The sequence below is a fragment of the Gossypium arboreum genome, chromosome 12 (genome assembly GCF_025698485.1).
Source record: "Gossypium arboreum isolate Shixiya-1 chromosome 12, ASM2569848v2, whole genome shotgun sequence".
Classification (NCBI taxonomy): Eukaryota; Viridiplantae; Streptophyta; class Magnoliopsida; order Malvales; family Malvaceae; genus Gossypium; species Gossypium arboreum.
Genome location: NC_069081.1, coordinates 95,325,500 through 95,340,353, shown reverse-complemented (window position 1 = coordinate 95,340,353; position 14,854 = coordinate 95,325,500). Strand labels below are relative to the sequence as shown.

Here is a 14,854-nt window from a genome sequence, read left to right as displayed (position 1 = left end):
ATATTGGGCAAAAAAAAGAGTCCTCAAGAAGTCAGTACAGAGAAACTCACGCTGCGATATCTAGGGCACCTATTCCCTTTTATTCATTTTGTATTCCAGCAATGTTTATTGACTGTGATTAATCTATTCCCTTCAAATGTTGTTTCTGATAAATTTCAGTTTTGTCATTGTTATGATTTTTTTTCAAGCATTTTGCATTGAAATGATGATTAATGGACTAAAGCTATTTTCGCAAAAAGAATTCTGCATATTACTCTGAAAGTTTCTAAATAGTACAGGAACCTGAAACAGGACTATTATTTAGAACTAACCAAACTCAAAGATTGGAAGTTTCTAAGAAGAAAGAGTATAAATTGAGACCACCTCTTCGGGTTTTCTGTTCAAAATTTGAGCTGAACAAGAAGACAGAGTACCTTTTCAGAGAAAGAACCTTAATGAACAAAGAGCAATAGCAACCTAAACATTAAAAGGGAATCACGCTCGCCACATGTTGCACCCATACATTCATAGATCATTCATAATACATCTAATTAGGAGCATTTGATTCACTTTGATCATATCATTCTAATTCTTTGGCATAAGCATAAATACATGGAACTGATTCTACAGGTCATGTCCCTAGAATCAGTGAATTCACCAAGCCTTAAACCCCTAAGCAGTAGGGTAACAGGTTAAATTTACAGACCTTAACCCCCTAAGCAGTAGGGTAATAGGCTGAAAATTACAGATCTCGTCTCCCTGAAGTTACGTGGAACAAATCAAATCCAGTGAATCCTATTTTTCTGAAGTCTGAGCGAAACAGATCGAATCCAACAAGTCTCATCTCCCTGAAGTCGCAGTGGAGCAGACTGAAGATTTACAGATCTTACCCCCTAAGCAGTAGGGAAACAGATCGAAAGTGATGAGCTTCAACCCCCTAAGCAATAGGGTAACAAGCCAAATTTTCAAACTTTAAACCCCTAAGCAGTAGGGTAACAGGTTGAATTTACAGATCTAAACCCCTAAGCAGTAGGGAAACAGATCAATGATGACAAGCCTTAAACCCCTAGGCAGTAGGGTACCAGGCTGAAAATCAAATATCTTCTCAATGGCGTTGTAGCGGCTGAAGCCACAGCAGATCTCCTTGAAGTTTCAGTGGAATTGATTAAAGCTACAGAAGATCTCCTTGAAGTTTCAGTGGAATTGACCGAAAATCACAGATCTTGCCTCCCTGAGGTTGCAGTTGAGCAGATCAAATACATCGAATCTTGCCTCCTCGAATGCAGTGAAATAGATTCAAACCACCAAGCTTTAACCCCCTAAGCAGTAGGGTAACAAGCTGAAGTTTATAGATATTATCGCCCTAAGCAGTAGGGAAACAGATCGAAGGCGACGAGCTTTAACTCTCTAAGCAGTAGGGTAACAAGATGACGTTCATAAGATCTTATCACCCTAAGAAGTAGGGTAGCAAGCCGAATTTACAGACCTTGAACCCCTAAGCAGTAGGGTAATAGGCTGAAAATCAAATGTCTTCTCCCTGAAACAGCAGTGGAGTTGATCCAAGCCACAGCAGATCCTCTTGAAGTTTCAGTAGAGTTAACTGAAGTCACAAGTCTTATTTCCCTGAAGATGCAGTGGATTAGGATGAAGCTACCTGGAGAAAAGGAGCGCTAAACAAGTCCAGACACAAATGAGACCGGGCAAAATTGGTCTTTCTTAAGTCTTTGCTCTGTTCTCGTTACACGACAACAAGCAAAGAGGGGCAGTTGTACAAGCCCAATTTTGGGCCCTAAATACCCACACTAAACCCATTAACCCAAGTCCATTACAGCCCAAATACCCATAGCCCAAACACAAAATAAAAAAAAAAGAAAAAAACCTAAACTAAGAAACCCTATCCCACCGCCTCCAGTCACGTCGACAACAAGTGGCCTCTGCTCCACCGCCTCTGCACCTGCAAGCATTAAGTGAAGGAATAGACAGATATTAAGCAAAAATAGAAAAATGTAATAGATATAAAAGACCGAGCAGAAAACCATTGGGTCTCTCGGCAATTTTTTTTAGATACAAATAAAGCATTCAATTTTTCTAGCAAGAAAAACAACAATATTATCCATCAAAAGAAAAGAGAAACAGCATCAAAAAAACTAAAAGCCCTCAGAAACAGAAGCCATAGGCACAAGGTGATTCGTTTACTTTCCCTTTTTTATTGTTATTTCATAGCCAAATCTACCTATTAAATGCCCTTATAAAAGTATAAATATACAATATAAACAAAGGAAACACACTTAAAAACAAGAAAAGGAAAATTTTTTACCTTCGACCGCCGTGTACGGTGGTCGTCGGCCCCGGAGACGCGGCAGAGGACGGTGGAAGACCGCCGGAGCGCTAACCGAGCTCGAACCTACAGAGAACACGAAGAAAAGGCTTAGTTTTTTTTTAGAAACAAACAACAAAAATGATTTCAAAGAAAAAATTTTAACTTATATAGATGATACAAAACGGCGCCGTTTTGGTCGGCACCCATAAGCCCAAAACGACGCCGTTTAGCTACCCTGACCCGAGAACCGGCTCTGACCCGCCTCAGGATCCGCGCGTTTTCGTATGATGGTTTAATTACGCGCGCGGTCCTTCCGCTTTTCACACGTTTTGCAATTAGCTTTTTATTTCTTTCAAATTGGCTTTAAAATTCATCACGTTTTGTGATTTAATCCTCCCTCCTGCGACGTCGTTTTAAGGGTGCGGGCAAATTACCCTTTTGATCCTCTGCAGTCGCGCGCGCATTCAATGGGGTCCCTTCTTTCATATTTATTTTAAAATCGGCCCCAAAACTTAATATGTGTGCCGAATTTAGTCCCTTCTTTATATTTAATCTTGTTTCTATATTATTTTACTCTTTGTTATTTTAATATTATTCATTATTCTATTTTACCTTTCTTGTATTATTATTTTTAGCATATCTTATTATTATTTAGACATTTTTAAATTAATATTACATATATATTTTATAGTTGTTTTATATATATTATTATTGTTCCTAATATATCTTTTAGGTATTATACATATTCAAATACTCTATTATGTACATTTTGTTATGTCTATCCTTACCTCTATATTTATTATTAATATTAATATATGTTTTATTATATATCTTTAATATATATACTTATACATTTATATATTATTGTTATTATTAGCTTTGATATTATTGTTTTGTTAATACATTTGTGTCATATATACATACTTTTAATATATATTTATATATTATACTTCATATTATGCTGTGTAAATTAATATCGTATCATGTATATCATTTTGTTATAATTTTTATACATTGTAAATGTCATATTATGATCTACCATGTATATTATGTATGTCATGTATATGTTTTAATATATTATGTGTATTTTGTTTTGTATTACATTATATGTTATGTATATATATTTGATTTTATCATATATTTATTTTCCATATGTTTATGTAATGTTTTATTATTATTATCATTATTTTTGCATTTTATTATAATTACTATTATACCTCTCACCGTTATCATTATTGCATTATTACTTTTATTACTATAACCCTCTTTATATGTAATTACCTATATGCTATTGCTTTTATACTAACTAATTTAAAATATATATATACGTATTTTAGCGTACTTATGTCACTTATATATCATTATTCTTATTATTATCGTTTAAGTCACCTATTTATTTATACCTTTGTAAATTCTTTCAAACCTTAAATCATTCATTATTTGTATCATCATAATTATCATTACTAACATATATATACTATGTAATTTTATTTCAGTATACATTTTTATATATACCATGCATATGTGTCTTTTAATATTGTACTATTATTTATATATGTTTTTATTTCTTATTGCTTTTATTGTTACATAGGTACCTTGATACGTATATGTATGCACTTTTGTATCATTATTATCGCTATCATTGTCATTTTATTTCGCCATCTTTATATTTATTCATTCGTCAAATTACTTATGTATTTGATCATTTCATTTTTCTCATGCATTCGTTTATATTTACGTATTACTAACCTTGATTCTATGTCATCCTTTCATAATTACTCGTTACTATCACTCATTATTATACATTATTATTAATATCATAATCTGCTTTTATGTATTACTATAAATTACATTATGCTTTTACTCAATGCCTTAAAACTAATTCTTTCATAAAAGTGATATTCCGTATTTGGTAAATCGAGATAATTGTGCCCTAACTTACTGGGTTTTGATTTTTCTCATTTAACTTAAATAACGGAATACCTTTTAAATCGCTATACGGGTTTTGAAAAATGCTTATTCTCGAAGATGCGAAGTGTTGTGCCCTAACTTACCGGGTATGACATTTTGTCATCTTGAAATAAGAATTTGTTTTGAAATAAAGGCAATATTCAGTGTTTGAGAACTCAGGAAAACGTACCCTAACTTACTGGGTTTCGATTTTTCTCGCTTACTCTAAATAATCGAATACCGTTCTAACAAATTAAAATACGTAAGTTTTATATAAAAGGTAAGCTCGCTCTCAAAAATTCAAGATGTCGTGTCCTAACTCACTGGATGTGACATTTCATATTTTGAGACGAGAAGGTCTTTAACACTTGAACTTTTTATAAAAGAGGGATCGTATTTCAAAATTCTTTTAAGTTTCTAAATTTTCGACACTAAGACACTAATTAATCAACTAGCTACCAATTTTTGGGCGTATCGAGGGTGCTAATCCTTCCTCGTGCGTAACCGACTCCCGAACCTGTTTTCTTGATTTGCGTAGACCAAAATTGTTGTTTAAATAAATCAAACTATCTATTAAAAACAACCACTTTTACGAGGTGACCTGATCACACCTCGTCAAAAAGGATCGGTGGCGACTCTCGTTTTTTTGTTTTCATTTTCAAAATCCAAGTCGATTTTCGTTTTTCAAAAAAATGGTTACGACAGACCAAAGCACCAGTTCTGGTTCAGCCTAAATCGGGTAAGGAATTTGTGATTTTCAGTGATGTGTCATTGAACAGATTAGGCTGTGTTTTGATGCAAAAAGGTAAAGTAATAGCTTATGCTTCCAGACAGTTAAAACCACATGAAAAGAACTATTCGACACATGACTTATAGTTGGTAGCTATTGTTTTTGCGTTGAAAATTTGGCGACATCATTTGTTCGGTGAAATATGTCATATATTTACCGATCACAAGAGTTTAAAGTATTTGGTGTCGCAGAAAGATTTGAATCTAAGACAGCGTAAATGACTTAAGCTATTGAAAGATTATGAGTTAATTATTGATTATCATCCGGAAAAAGCAAATGTAGTGGCTGATGCTTTGAGTAGAAAATCCTTGTTTGTTCTGCGAACGATGAATACCCGACTATCACTATCTGATGATGGCTCGATGCTAGCTTAGTTAAAAGCTGAACTAACATTTTTTACAATAGATCTACAAAGCTCAAAAATGTGATAGTGAGATATAAGTTAAACGGGTACAGTGTGAGTCGACTTCTGATTCAGAATTTCAGTTAGGACTTGATGATTGTTTATTATTCAAAGGTAGAGTTTGTGTACCAAAGAATCCAAAGCTTATACAGAAAATTTTGCACGAAGCTCATAGTGGTAGCTTGTCTGTCATCCGAGGAGTAATAAAATGTACAATGATTTGATATAGATGTACTGGTGGTTGGGAATGAAACGTAATATTTCTGATTTTGCATCTAGATGTTCGATATGTCAGCAAGTTAAGCTGAACATCAGGTACGTTGAGGATTGTTATAGCTAGTGATGATACATGAGTGGAAATGAGATAGAGTTACTATGGATTTTGTATCGAGGTTACCCCTATCTTCGAAAAAGAAAGATGCCATTTGGGTTATCGTCGATCGTTTGACGAAGTCTGCATATTTTATTCCAATACGTATAGATTTCTCACTTGACAAATTAGCAGTGTAATATGTTTCAGATATTGTCAGACTACACGGAGTACCAGTCTCTATTATTTCGGATAGAGATTCGCAGTTCACATCTTGATTCTGGAAAAAGTTACCAGAAGCTCTGGGTACGCGACTACATTTTAGCACTGCATTTCACCCTTAGACTGATGGTTAGTCCAAGCGTGTGATTCAAATTCTTGAAGATATGCTTCGATGTTGTATTTTAGAGTTGAAGGTAACTGGGAAAAGTACTTATCGTTAGTTGAATTCGCATATAATAATAGTTTTCAGTTGAACATAAAGATGGCAACGTATGAGGCTCTGTGTGGTCGCAAATGCCGAACTCCATTATATTGGACTAAGCTCAGTGAAAAAAGATACACGGGGTTGATTTGATTCGTGATTCTGAGGAAAAAGTGAACGTGATTTGAGATAGGTTAAAAGCAGCTTCAGATCGTTAGAAATCTTATACAGATCTTAAACGCAAAGAAATAGAGTTTCAAGTCGGTGATAGGGTATTTCTAAAAATTTTGCCCTGGAAGAAAGTTCTTCAGCTCGGTCGTGAAGGAAAGCTAAGTCTGCGATTTATTAGGCCATATGAAATTACTGAAAAAATCAGACCTGTTGCGTATCGATTAGCTTTATCTTCAGAATTAGAAAGGATTCACAATGTCTTTCACATGTCTATGTTACAAGATACTAGTCTGACCCTTCACATGTTATCTCCCCAACGGATGTCAAGATTTAGCTTGACATGACATACAGTGAAGAACCGATCAAAATTCTGGCATGAGAGGTGAAAGAATTGAGAAATAAAAATGTAGCTTCAATAAAAGTTCTCTGGTAGTGACATGGAATAGAGTAAACCTAAGGAAACTATGAGAAAGCAATATCTGAATCTCTTTACTGGTAATTTCGGGGACGAAAATTCCTTTAAGGGGGAGACTTGTAACAGCCCGTTTGTAGTGAAATCGGAACAGTGGTTTTGGGACCACAAATCTAAAGTCAGAAAAATTTATTTTATTATTATTTTAGGGTCTACTGTATGATAGAAATACCCTATAAAAATTTCATTAAGAAATTTTACTGTTTACATACTTAATTTGATAAAAGGGACTAAATTGTGTAAAGTGTAACAGTTGTTTCTAATAGCTAAATAGCTATAGAATTTTAAATTGGAAGTCCTTTTATAGTAATTAGCCATTAAAGTTGTTAATGGATAAGCATGAATAGTCATTATTGGAAATTGGATGAATTATCAAGGTTAATTTTAGAAATTAGTGATTAAAGTTATAATAAATAAAATAAACTATTATCATCATCTTCCACCAAATTAAAAAGAAAAAAAAAGAAAAGAAAACCTAGCCATGGAAACTTAAAATTTAGGCAAGCTTATTTTTCTCAATTAGGCATGTATTTTTGTTTCGTTTTTTATAATTTCTATGTTTCTGGGATTGTTGTAGTTTAATCTAGCTAGCCTGAGGATTAATTTGTAAAACTATTCAAGCATTAGGGTTTTTCTATTGATGAACATACTTGATTTTTGAAGTTTGATGATAGAAAATGAACGATTGTTGATAGATAAACAACTTTTGTAAATAAATTTTTGGTGAAATAATCAATTAGTGGTTAAATTGAAAAAGGTGATATATTTATGGTAAAATTTGTGAAATTATGAATTACATGGGCTACTATTAATATGTATAAAAATTGGCTTGGCTTAAGTAAGGATTAAATTGCATAAAATTCATTTTTTGAGCCTAGGGACTCAATTACAAAGGAATTAAAAGTATAGGGAAAAATGGTAATTTAGCCAAAATTTCCATGTTAGATTAAATTGAATGAGAATTATATTAAAATGAGTTTAATTCATTCATATAGATCCTTTCAGACCTCGTACAGAGTTAGATTGAGGTAAAGAGAAAATATCAGATTAGTTGCCTCCGTATCTACGTACACATATCGAGGCAAGTTCGTGTAACTAAATTGTATATTTATATGTTTTAAATTGAATTATAGGTATGTAATTTATATAATTGCCATGTGTAAATACCGATTTCATATCCGACGATTACGAGTCCCATTTGAACCTTAGCAATTCGTAGGATACAAATGACATGTCATTATGGTTACCGATTTGGTTAGGGTTCTATATGTGTTGTGGACACACCACAGCTCGTATGAGCTTCCTGATTTGCAGCTCATGAGAGCTTACCAATTTTCAGCTCGTATGAGCTTACCGATTCACAGCTCGTGAGAGCATACCTCGTTTAAGCATATATGTACATGAATCGACGGATTACAATTCAGTACACCTCGTGTGTACTACCCGTGTATCCAACAATATTTTAAATGGTTCAACGGGAAATGTTTTGTTATGAAACAATATGAGTTCGATACGAACTAGTAAAGGTACATACATGAAATACATGGAAATGATATTAGATGATATATTGAAACATGAAATGGATCATAATATGAAACTTTCTTAGTAGTTATGTTCATCCATATTTATTGGCTATTATATGTGTTTTACATGGCTAACATGTTGAGGATATGTGTTTAGGCTTTTGGCCAAATTGGCTTAGATATGTTTTGTATACTTACCTTAAATGTGATTAAATGGTAAGTTAATTTCTTTGTTATACGAATTTACTAAGCTTAAATGCTTACTTCGTGTTATTGTTCGTGTTTTATAGTAATTCAGAAGCTCGTTCGGGTTAGAAGCTTGTTGGAGCTATTTCACACTATCCATCGGCTCTTTTGGTACTTTCAGATAATTAAATTTGGTTATAATGACATGTATAGGTTATTTTGGCCTATGTTGGCATATAAGTGTTTTGTTGAGATTAGCCACTTAAATGGCTTGTGTTTGGTATATTTTGATGTACATATATATATGTGGTCTTATCATATTGATGTTTGTTAGAGTGGTGTATTTGGTACCATTTGGGATTATACATATATGTATTTGGTTATTTAGGTAAATTTGGATCCTTGGTTGACATGTTTTTAAGTTTTCATTTGATGTGCCTAAGGGCATATTGGTTGTATGTGGTGATAATACATGTTTCAAACTTGATTTTAGCTTGTTTTGAATGCCTTGTTATGGCTTGTTGATGTACAATATGTTGAGTTCAGGTTAGTGTCAAATTGGTTGAGAGATGTGGCTTAAAAAATGGCCTATTTTCGTCCACACTTGTAGAGACACGGGCGTGTGTCTCAGTCGTGTGTGAAACATGGCCAAATGATACGGCCGTGTGTCCCCTGTATCTTCTTAAAAATGCAAGTCTGTATGCTCACACGGCCTAGCACACGAGCGTATGGCTTGGTCGTATGACCTAAGTCAGAGAGTTACACAGGCACGGACTTGGGCTGGGACATAGCCGTGTGTCCCTATTTCAAATGTCCACATGGCCTAAGATATAGGCATGTCTCTTGGCCGTGTGATTCACACGGCCTGGCCATATGGCTATGTGACCCTTGCAGTTTTGAAAAATTTCAATGTTTTCTAAAAAATTCTTTGAATACCCGATCTAGTCCCGACTTGTTTCTAATGAGTATTTTGGGCCTCGAGGGCTCGTATAAGGGACAATATATTTGATTTCGATTGGTTTCTAACTTGAATAATATATGATATGAAATGTTCGTTTTTTCTATCTATTTGATTTGAAATCTCTAGTAATGCTCCGTAACCTTGTTTGACGATGGATTTGGGTTAGGGTGTTACATAAATACTCACAAAGAGAAGACAAAGAAGTCCAAAGCTAAAGCATGTCTTTTCTCTACTGTTTCAAGCAAAATATTTACAAGAATCATGAATTTAGGGTCAGTAAAAGAAATTTTGGACTACCTCAAGAAAGAATACTAAGGCAATGAAAGAACAAACAATATACAGGTGCTCAATTTGATCAAAGAGTTTACAATGCTGAAAATAAAGGAGACAGAAACCATTAAAGACTTTTTTGACAAGTTGGAGGGCATAGTAAATAAGGTAAGATTGTTGGGTAAGGATTTTTCTAATGATCGAATAGTGCAATAATTCTTGTCACTTTACCTGAAAAATATGAGTCTAAAATTTCTTCATTAGAAGAATCTAAGGATTTGTCAAGTATATCCTTGGTAGAATTAGTGAAAGCATTGTAGGCTTCAGAACAAAAAAGAAAGATGGGACAAGAAGCATTAGTAAATGGTGCTTTTCGAGCAAAGTTTGAAAATTCAGGAGGCAAAAGCATGAAAATTGAAGATAAGATCAGCAATGATAACAACAAGAAGACATATCCACCATGTTCATATTGTAATAAGACGAATCACTTGTTAAAGAAGTGTTGGTGGAGGCCTGATATCAAATCCAAAAAATGTGGCAGAATTGGGCACATAGAGCGGGTCTGTAAGTCTCAACAACATGAAGAGGCAAAAACACCTATTGAGTAACAAGAATATGAGTTTATTCCAGTTAGGGGAAAATGAATAATGACTATTGAAAGTTTAACAAGTTCGAAACACATAACTGATGTTCTATATATGCCTAACATTGACCAAAATCTTCTTAGTGTTTGGCAATTAATTGAAAAAGGTTTCAAAGTCATATTTGAAGACAAATGGTGCTTGATCAAAAACTCAAAAGGTAGAGATGTATTCAAAGTAAAAATGGAAGCAAAAAGTTTTGCTTTAAATCTAATGGAGGATAAGTCAACAGCAAAGCAATTGCTAAAGACTCCTCAGTACTTTGATGACAACATAGATGATGTTCCAATTTGTGACACAATATCTTTATTTGAAATTTATGAAAGGTGTAATGTTGTTGGATTTGAGTCTGATGAGTTTAAAGAAGCTCAGAAGGATGACAAGTGGATTCAAGCAATGAGAAAAAAAAAAAACAGTCCAAGGGATTCCAAGTCAAGAGACAGTAGGAGAAAGTCTACATGTTAAACAAGGCCTTATATAGTCTTAAATAGGCTCCTAGGGCCTAGTACAACAGGATTGATGAATATCATTTGAAAGAAAAATAGAAGATTAATGAAATCAAGTTGGTTTTTTGCAAGATTGAAGATCAAATTGCAGATATGTTAACCAATGCACTTCCAAAACTTAGATTTAAAGTCAAGACAAAGGGAGTGTTGAGAATGTGCATTGAACTTGCTGAATAATGTATAGGTCTGTAGACTAAGTTTTTAGGAATTTTTGTGGCATGATTTTAGGGATAAATTAAGTGGCCGGGTATTAGTAGGATATATTTTCTATTTTTTTAGCTATATAATTTGAACAATACAACATATTATAGTGTGCTTCTAATATATTTTTTTTTGTTTCATATTTTCCGTGATTCATATTTTTTACTAAAATACCAACAGAATATAATCGATCATGTATTATGCTTATCTCTCAATTGAACCGACACTATCTCATTCCTGCAATTCATAAGCTTAGCATTTCACTTTAAAACCGATGCTGTAAAAACCAAACCTCGATGACCATGTCCACTTCTCTAAAACCTTCATAGTGGAGAACACCTTTACAAAGAGAGAGGATCTTGTCAAGCTTTACTTCGGCCAATTTCCCTTGCTTGACATGATCTTGCAAATTTACTGGAGGGACGAGAAAAAATGAGAGAGGCAAGTTATAACAGCAGAAAGGAAGGGGTGGGGTGGAAATCATTCACCTAAAGAAATGGTTATTTGTCACCTTTCACTCTTTCAATTCCGGCCAGCAGGGCCTTTTCATGCAGTTCTTTCAATATCACCGAGTAGTTACTAAGAATGAGTGCAGTTGCTATTGAAGAACCCAGTATTCCTCCACCAACAACAGCAAACGTATTCACTTTCCTCGGTATTAACCCCATATCAGTTATACCAGGCACCTGTTTACTTAGATTAAACATAAGCACTAGACTAGCCAGAAGGATGACTCCATGAGATAAAATCTCAAAATATCAAGAAACTACGAGAAGCAACAACCTTTTTCAGATATAATCAGGAACTACAGCTACTATGACTGTATACCTTGGAAGTTCTCTGCCGGGCAAAGAAGAAGTAGACTAAACTCCTACAAGTGTCGGATTGTCGAAGTTCATGTAATGCCTTTGATTCCCAGAAAAAGCCAGCATGTCATCTTATACACCAGTAAGACTATTTGCAATATGAACCAAAAACTGATCATAAAGAAGTACCTTCCAGAGTGCAGCACGTGGACCATGCACTAATCCTTCTTCAATGACATCAATGCAAACTAATGGATGTTTGAGATTTGGAGCTTGTTTTTTTTTACTTAACTCTGGCGTGCTCAAGCATCATCTTAGCCTCTGGTAGGGGCTCTAACCAGTCTGTCCTGTAAAGACTAACAGTCCATGGACTTCTATGCGCTAAAATGTCTTTAGCCCAGTGACGAGCTGTGGTAGTCAATAGATCTGAAGAAATACCGTCCACGAGGCCTATGCCTCGAGCATTGTCCCCGTTTACTAATTTTGACATCTGGAGGAAGAGAAAAAGGAGAGGGTGGCTATGAAGTATTGTAGCAGAAAACAAAGCAAAAGAAGGGATCATTTCTTCCTATAAAATCACACAAAGCGAGTGATCATACCAAGATCATTTCAAGAGCCTTACGAAGGCCGACAAGGCGTGGCAGACGCTGTGTCCCTGAAATAAGGCATCAATGTAAAGACATAGGAAAAATGAAACAATAACCATCTACATCCACATAAGCACAGCCTTACCACCTAATCCGGGAAGAATTCCATAACTAAGCTCAGGCAGGCCGAGTACTGCCGATGAGGTTGATATACGGGCATGACAAGCCTAAGAAGGTATCGGGTAAATCATCAAAACATTGATGAATAAAGCACATAAAGGTTGAGGTATCAATTGAATTCGAAACATACCAATGCAATCTCCAATCCCCCACCTAAAGTAGGGCCATCTATAGCAGCTACAAAGGGTTTTCTGGCAGCTAAGAAACCAACATAAAAAGATCTTATAAAAGACCAGAAGAAAAACCTTATAGAAGATAACACAATATAACAAAATAGTACAAATGTACCTTCTAAAATGTCAGTAACAAACTCTATTGACCAAAATCCAAGCTTTCCATGCTTTCCTATGATCAATTCAAGTTGCGTAGTCCTTGCGTCATCAAACAGATTTAAAGGACTTAAAAAAGATTTAATCACAAATTTAGCCACTAAAATTTATATGTTTTGTCAAAATGGCCCTAATTGTATTTTTGAACCTTTTTTGATTATCAACTTTTTTTTTTCAAATTGTTTTTTAACAGATTTGATAAAAATACTGAATTCATTTTGAAACTCTTTTTTAAATAATTATGTTTATTTTCTTATAATTATGTTTATTTTCTTTAAATTAAGAGTTATTTTTTAATTTCATGTATGATTTATTTATTTTATTAAATTTCACATGTAATTATTTTAATGGGTTATCTAAGTAATAAATTACATCTTAGTAAAAATATTCTACATCATCCCGTTAATTTTTTAATGATACTTTCATCAAATCTGTTAGAAAAGCAGTTTAAAAAAAACAAAGTTAATAAAAAAAAGCTAAAAAAATATAATTTCCCTTTTGAACCTGGTTTAATAATTCAAGATGTTACATACAAATGATTAAATATCATCTCCATGGCAAATAATATACAACTCTATTGTAACTTTCAGTTTACCAGTAATAACTACTGCGTTCACATCATCCCTCAGAAGAGCCTGCTCAGTGTTGTCCTTGAGGCTAAGCAGCACTGAAAAATTAAGAGAGAAAATGCCACTGGCACCATCAAGAAGACAATTAAAAGTTTTGAAATCTACAAATGGGGTATGTACATAAATCAAAGGCACCCTTCACTTTCTTGAATTAGTGAAATGGCAAAGTTAGAAAAAAGGAAAGAACCAACCATCAACAGAGAGCAAATTAAGTGGTGGGTTGTTGATGGTGATCATAGCCATGCCATCAGCTCCAACTTCCAAATAGGTTTTTCCTTTCATTTTCCCACTACTCCAGCTTTCCTTGCCTACTGTTCTATTTTTTGGGGTAATCAACAAAGTCTGTCTATCTATCTATCTATATATATATATTTATGTATTTACTTCCATGGTCTTTACTGAGTTTCATCAGCTAAAGTTTTCAGTCAAAGCCCTTGGGACGGCAACTGGCGGAGAGTACAACACAAAAAGTGATCTAATTATTAGAGAAATAATTATGCTCCATAATTTTTACATATATTTGTACATACATGGTAAATAATGATAATGTAAATTGTAGTTTAAAATTACATTTTCATCACTTAATTTTAAAATTATATAATAGTCACTAACATCATTAAATTGTTATATTTTTGCTCCTTGAATTAATATTTTACCTTAATTCAAAAGGTTAATAATTAATTTGATCCTTGAATTATAGTTAAAAATCATTTTGATATTTTTAAAAGAATTTAACAATAATTGTAAAAAGATTAAAAAATCTTAAACTAAAAATTATTAAAATCTAAAAAATAAAAAAATAATTTTTAAAAATATATAAAATTATTTAAATATGTATAAATTTAAATTTTCTTAATTTCAAAATTATTTTTATAATTTTTCTTGCAAATTTTATTATATAAAATCTTAAAATTTTCAAACTAAATTTCATTTGATTTTCGCTATGTACACATTCAATCACATCAATAACTTCGAGTTGTTTTAACCCATAAATATCTCATAAATATAGGCTTGCATCGCGGTTCTCATTCTTGACAATCATTATTTCTACCATCAATGATTTGTCTGTAGGATTTTGTTGATAATTATGAGAAAAAAGAATGGAGAAAAAATTAAGGAAAAAATAGAGCAAGAGAGAAGAGTAAAATGTTCTATTATATTGTTTGGGTTATTTAATAAGTTTCAATTTTTTTAATTTGATTTTTTTCTTTTAATT

The 14,854-nt window shown here is 33.4% G+C and overlaps 1 pseudogene; it reads right to left on the bottom strand.

Annotated features, from left to right (window-relative positions):
* LOC108477700 (glyoxysomal fatty acid beta-oxidation multifunctional protein MFP-a-like) overlaps positions 1 to 14,068 on the bottom strand; it is a 38,077-nt pseudogene extending 24,009 nt beyond the window's left edge.
* Positions 14,069 to 14,854: the final 786 nt, after the last annotated feature.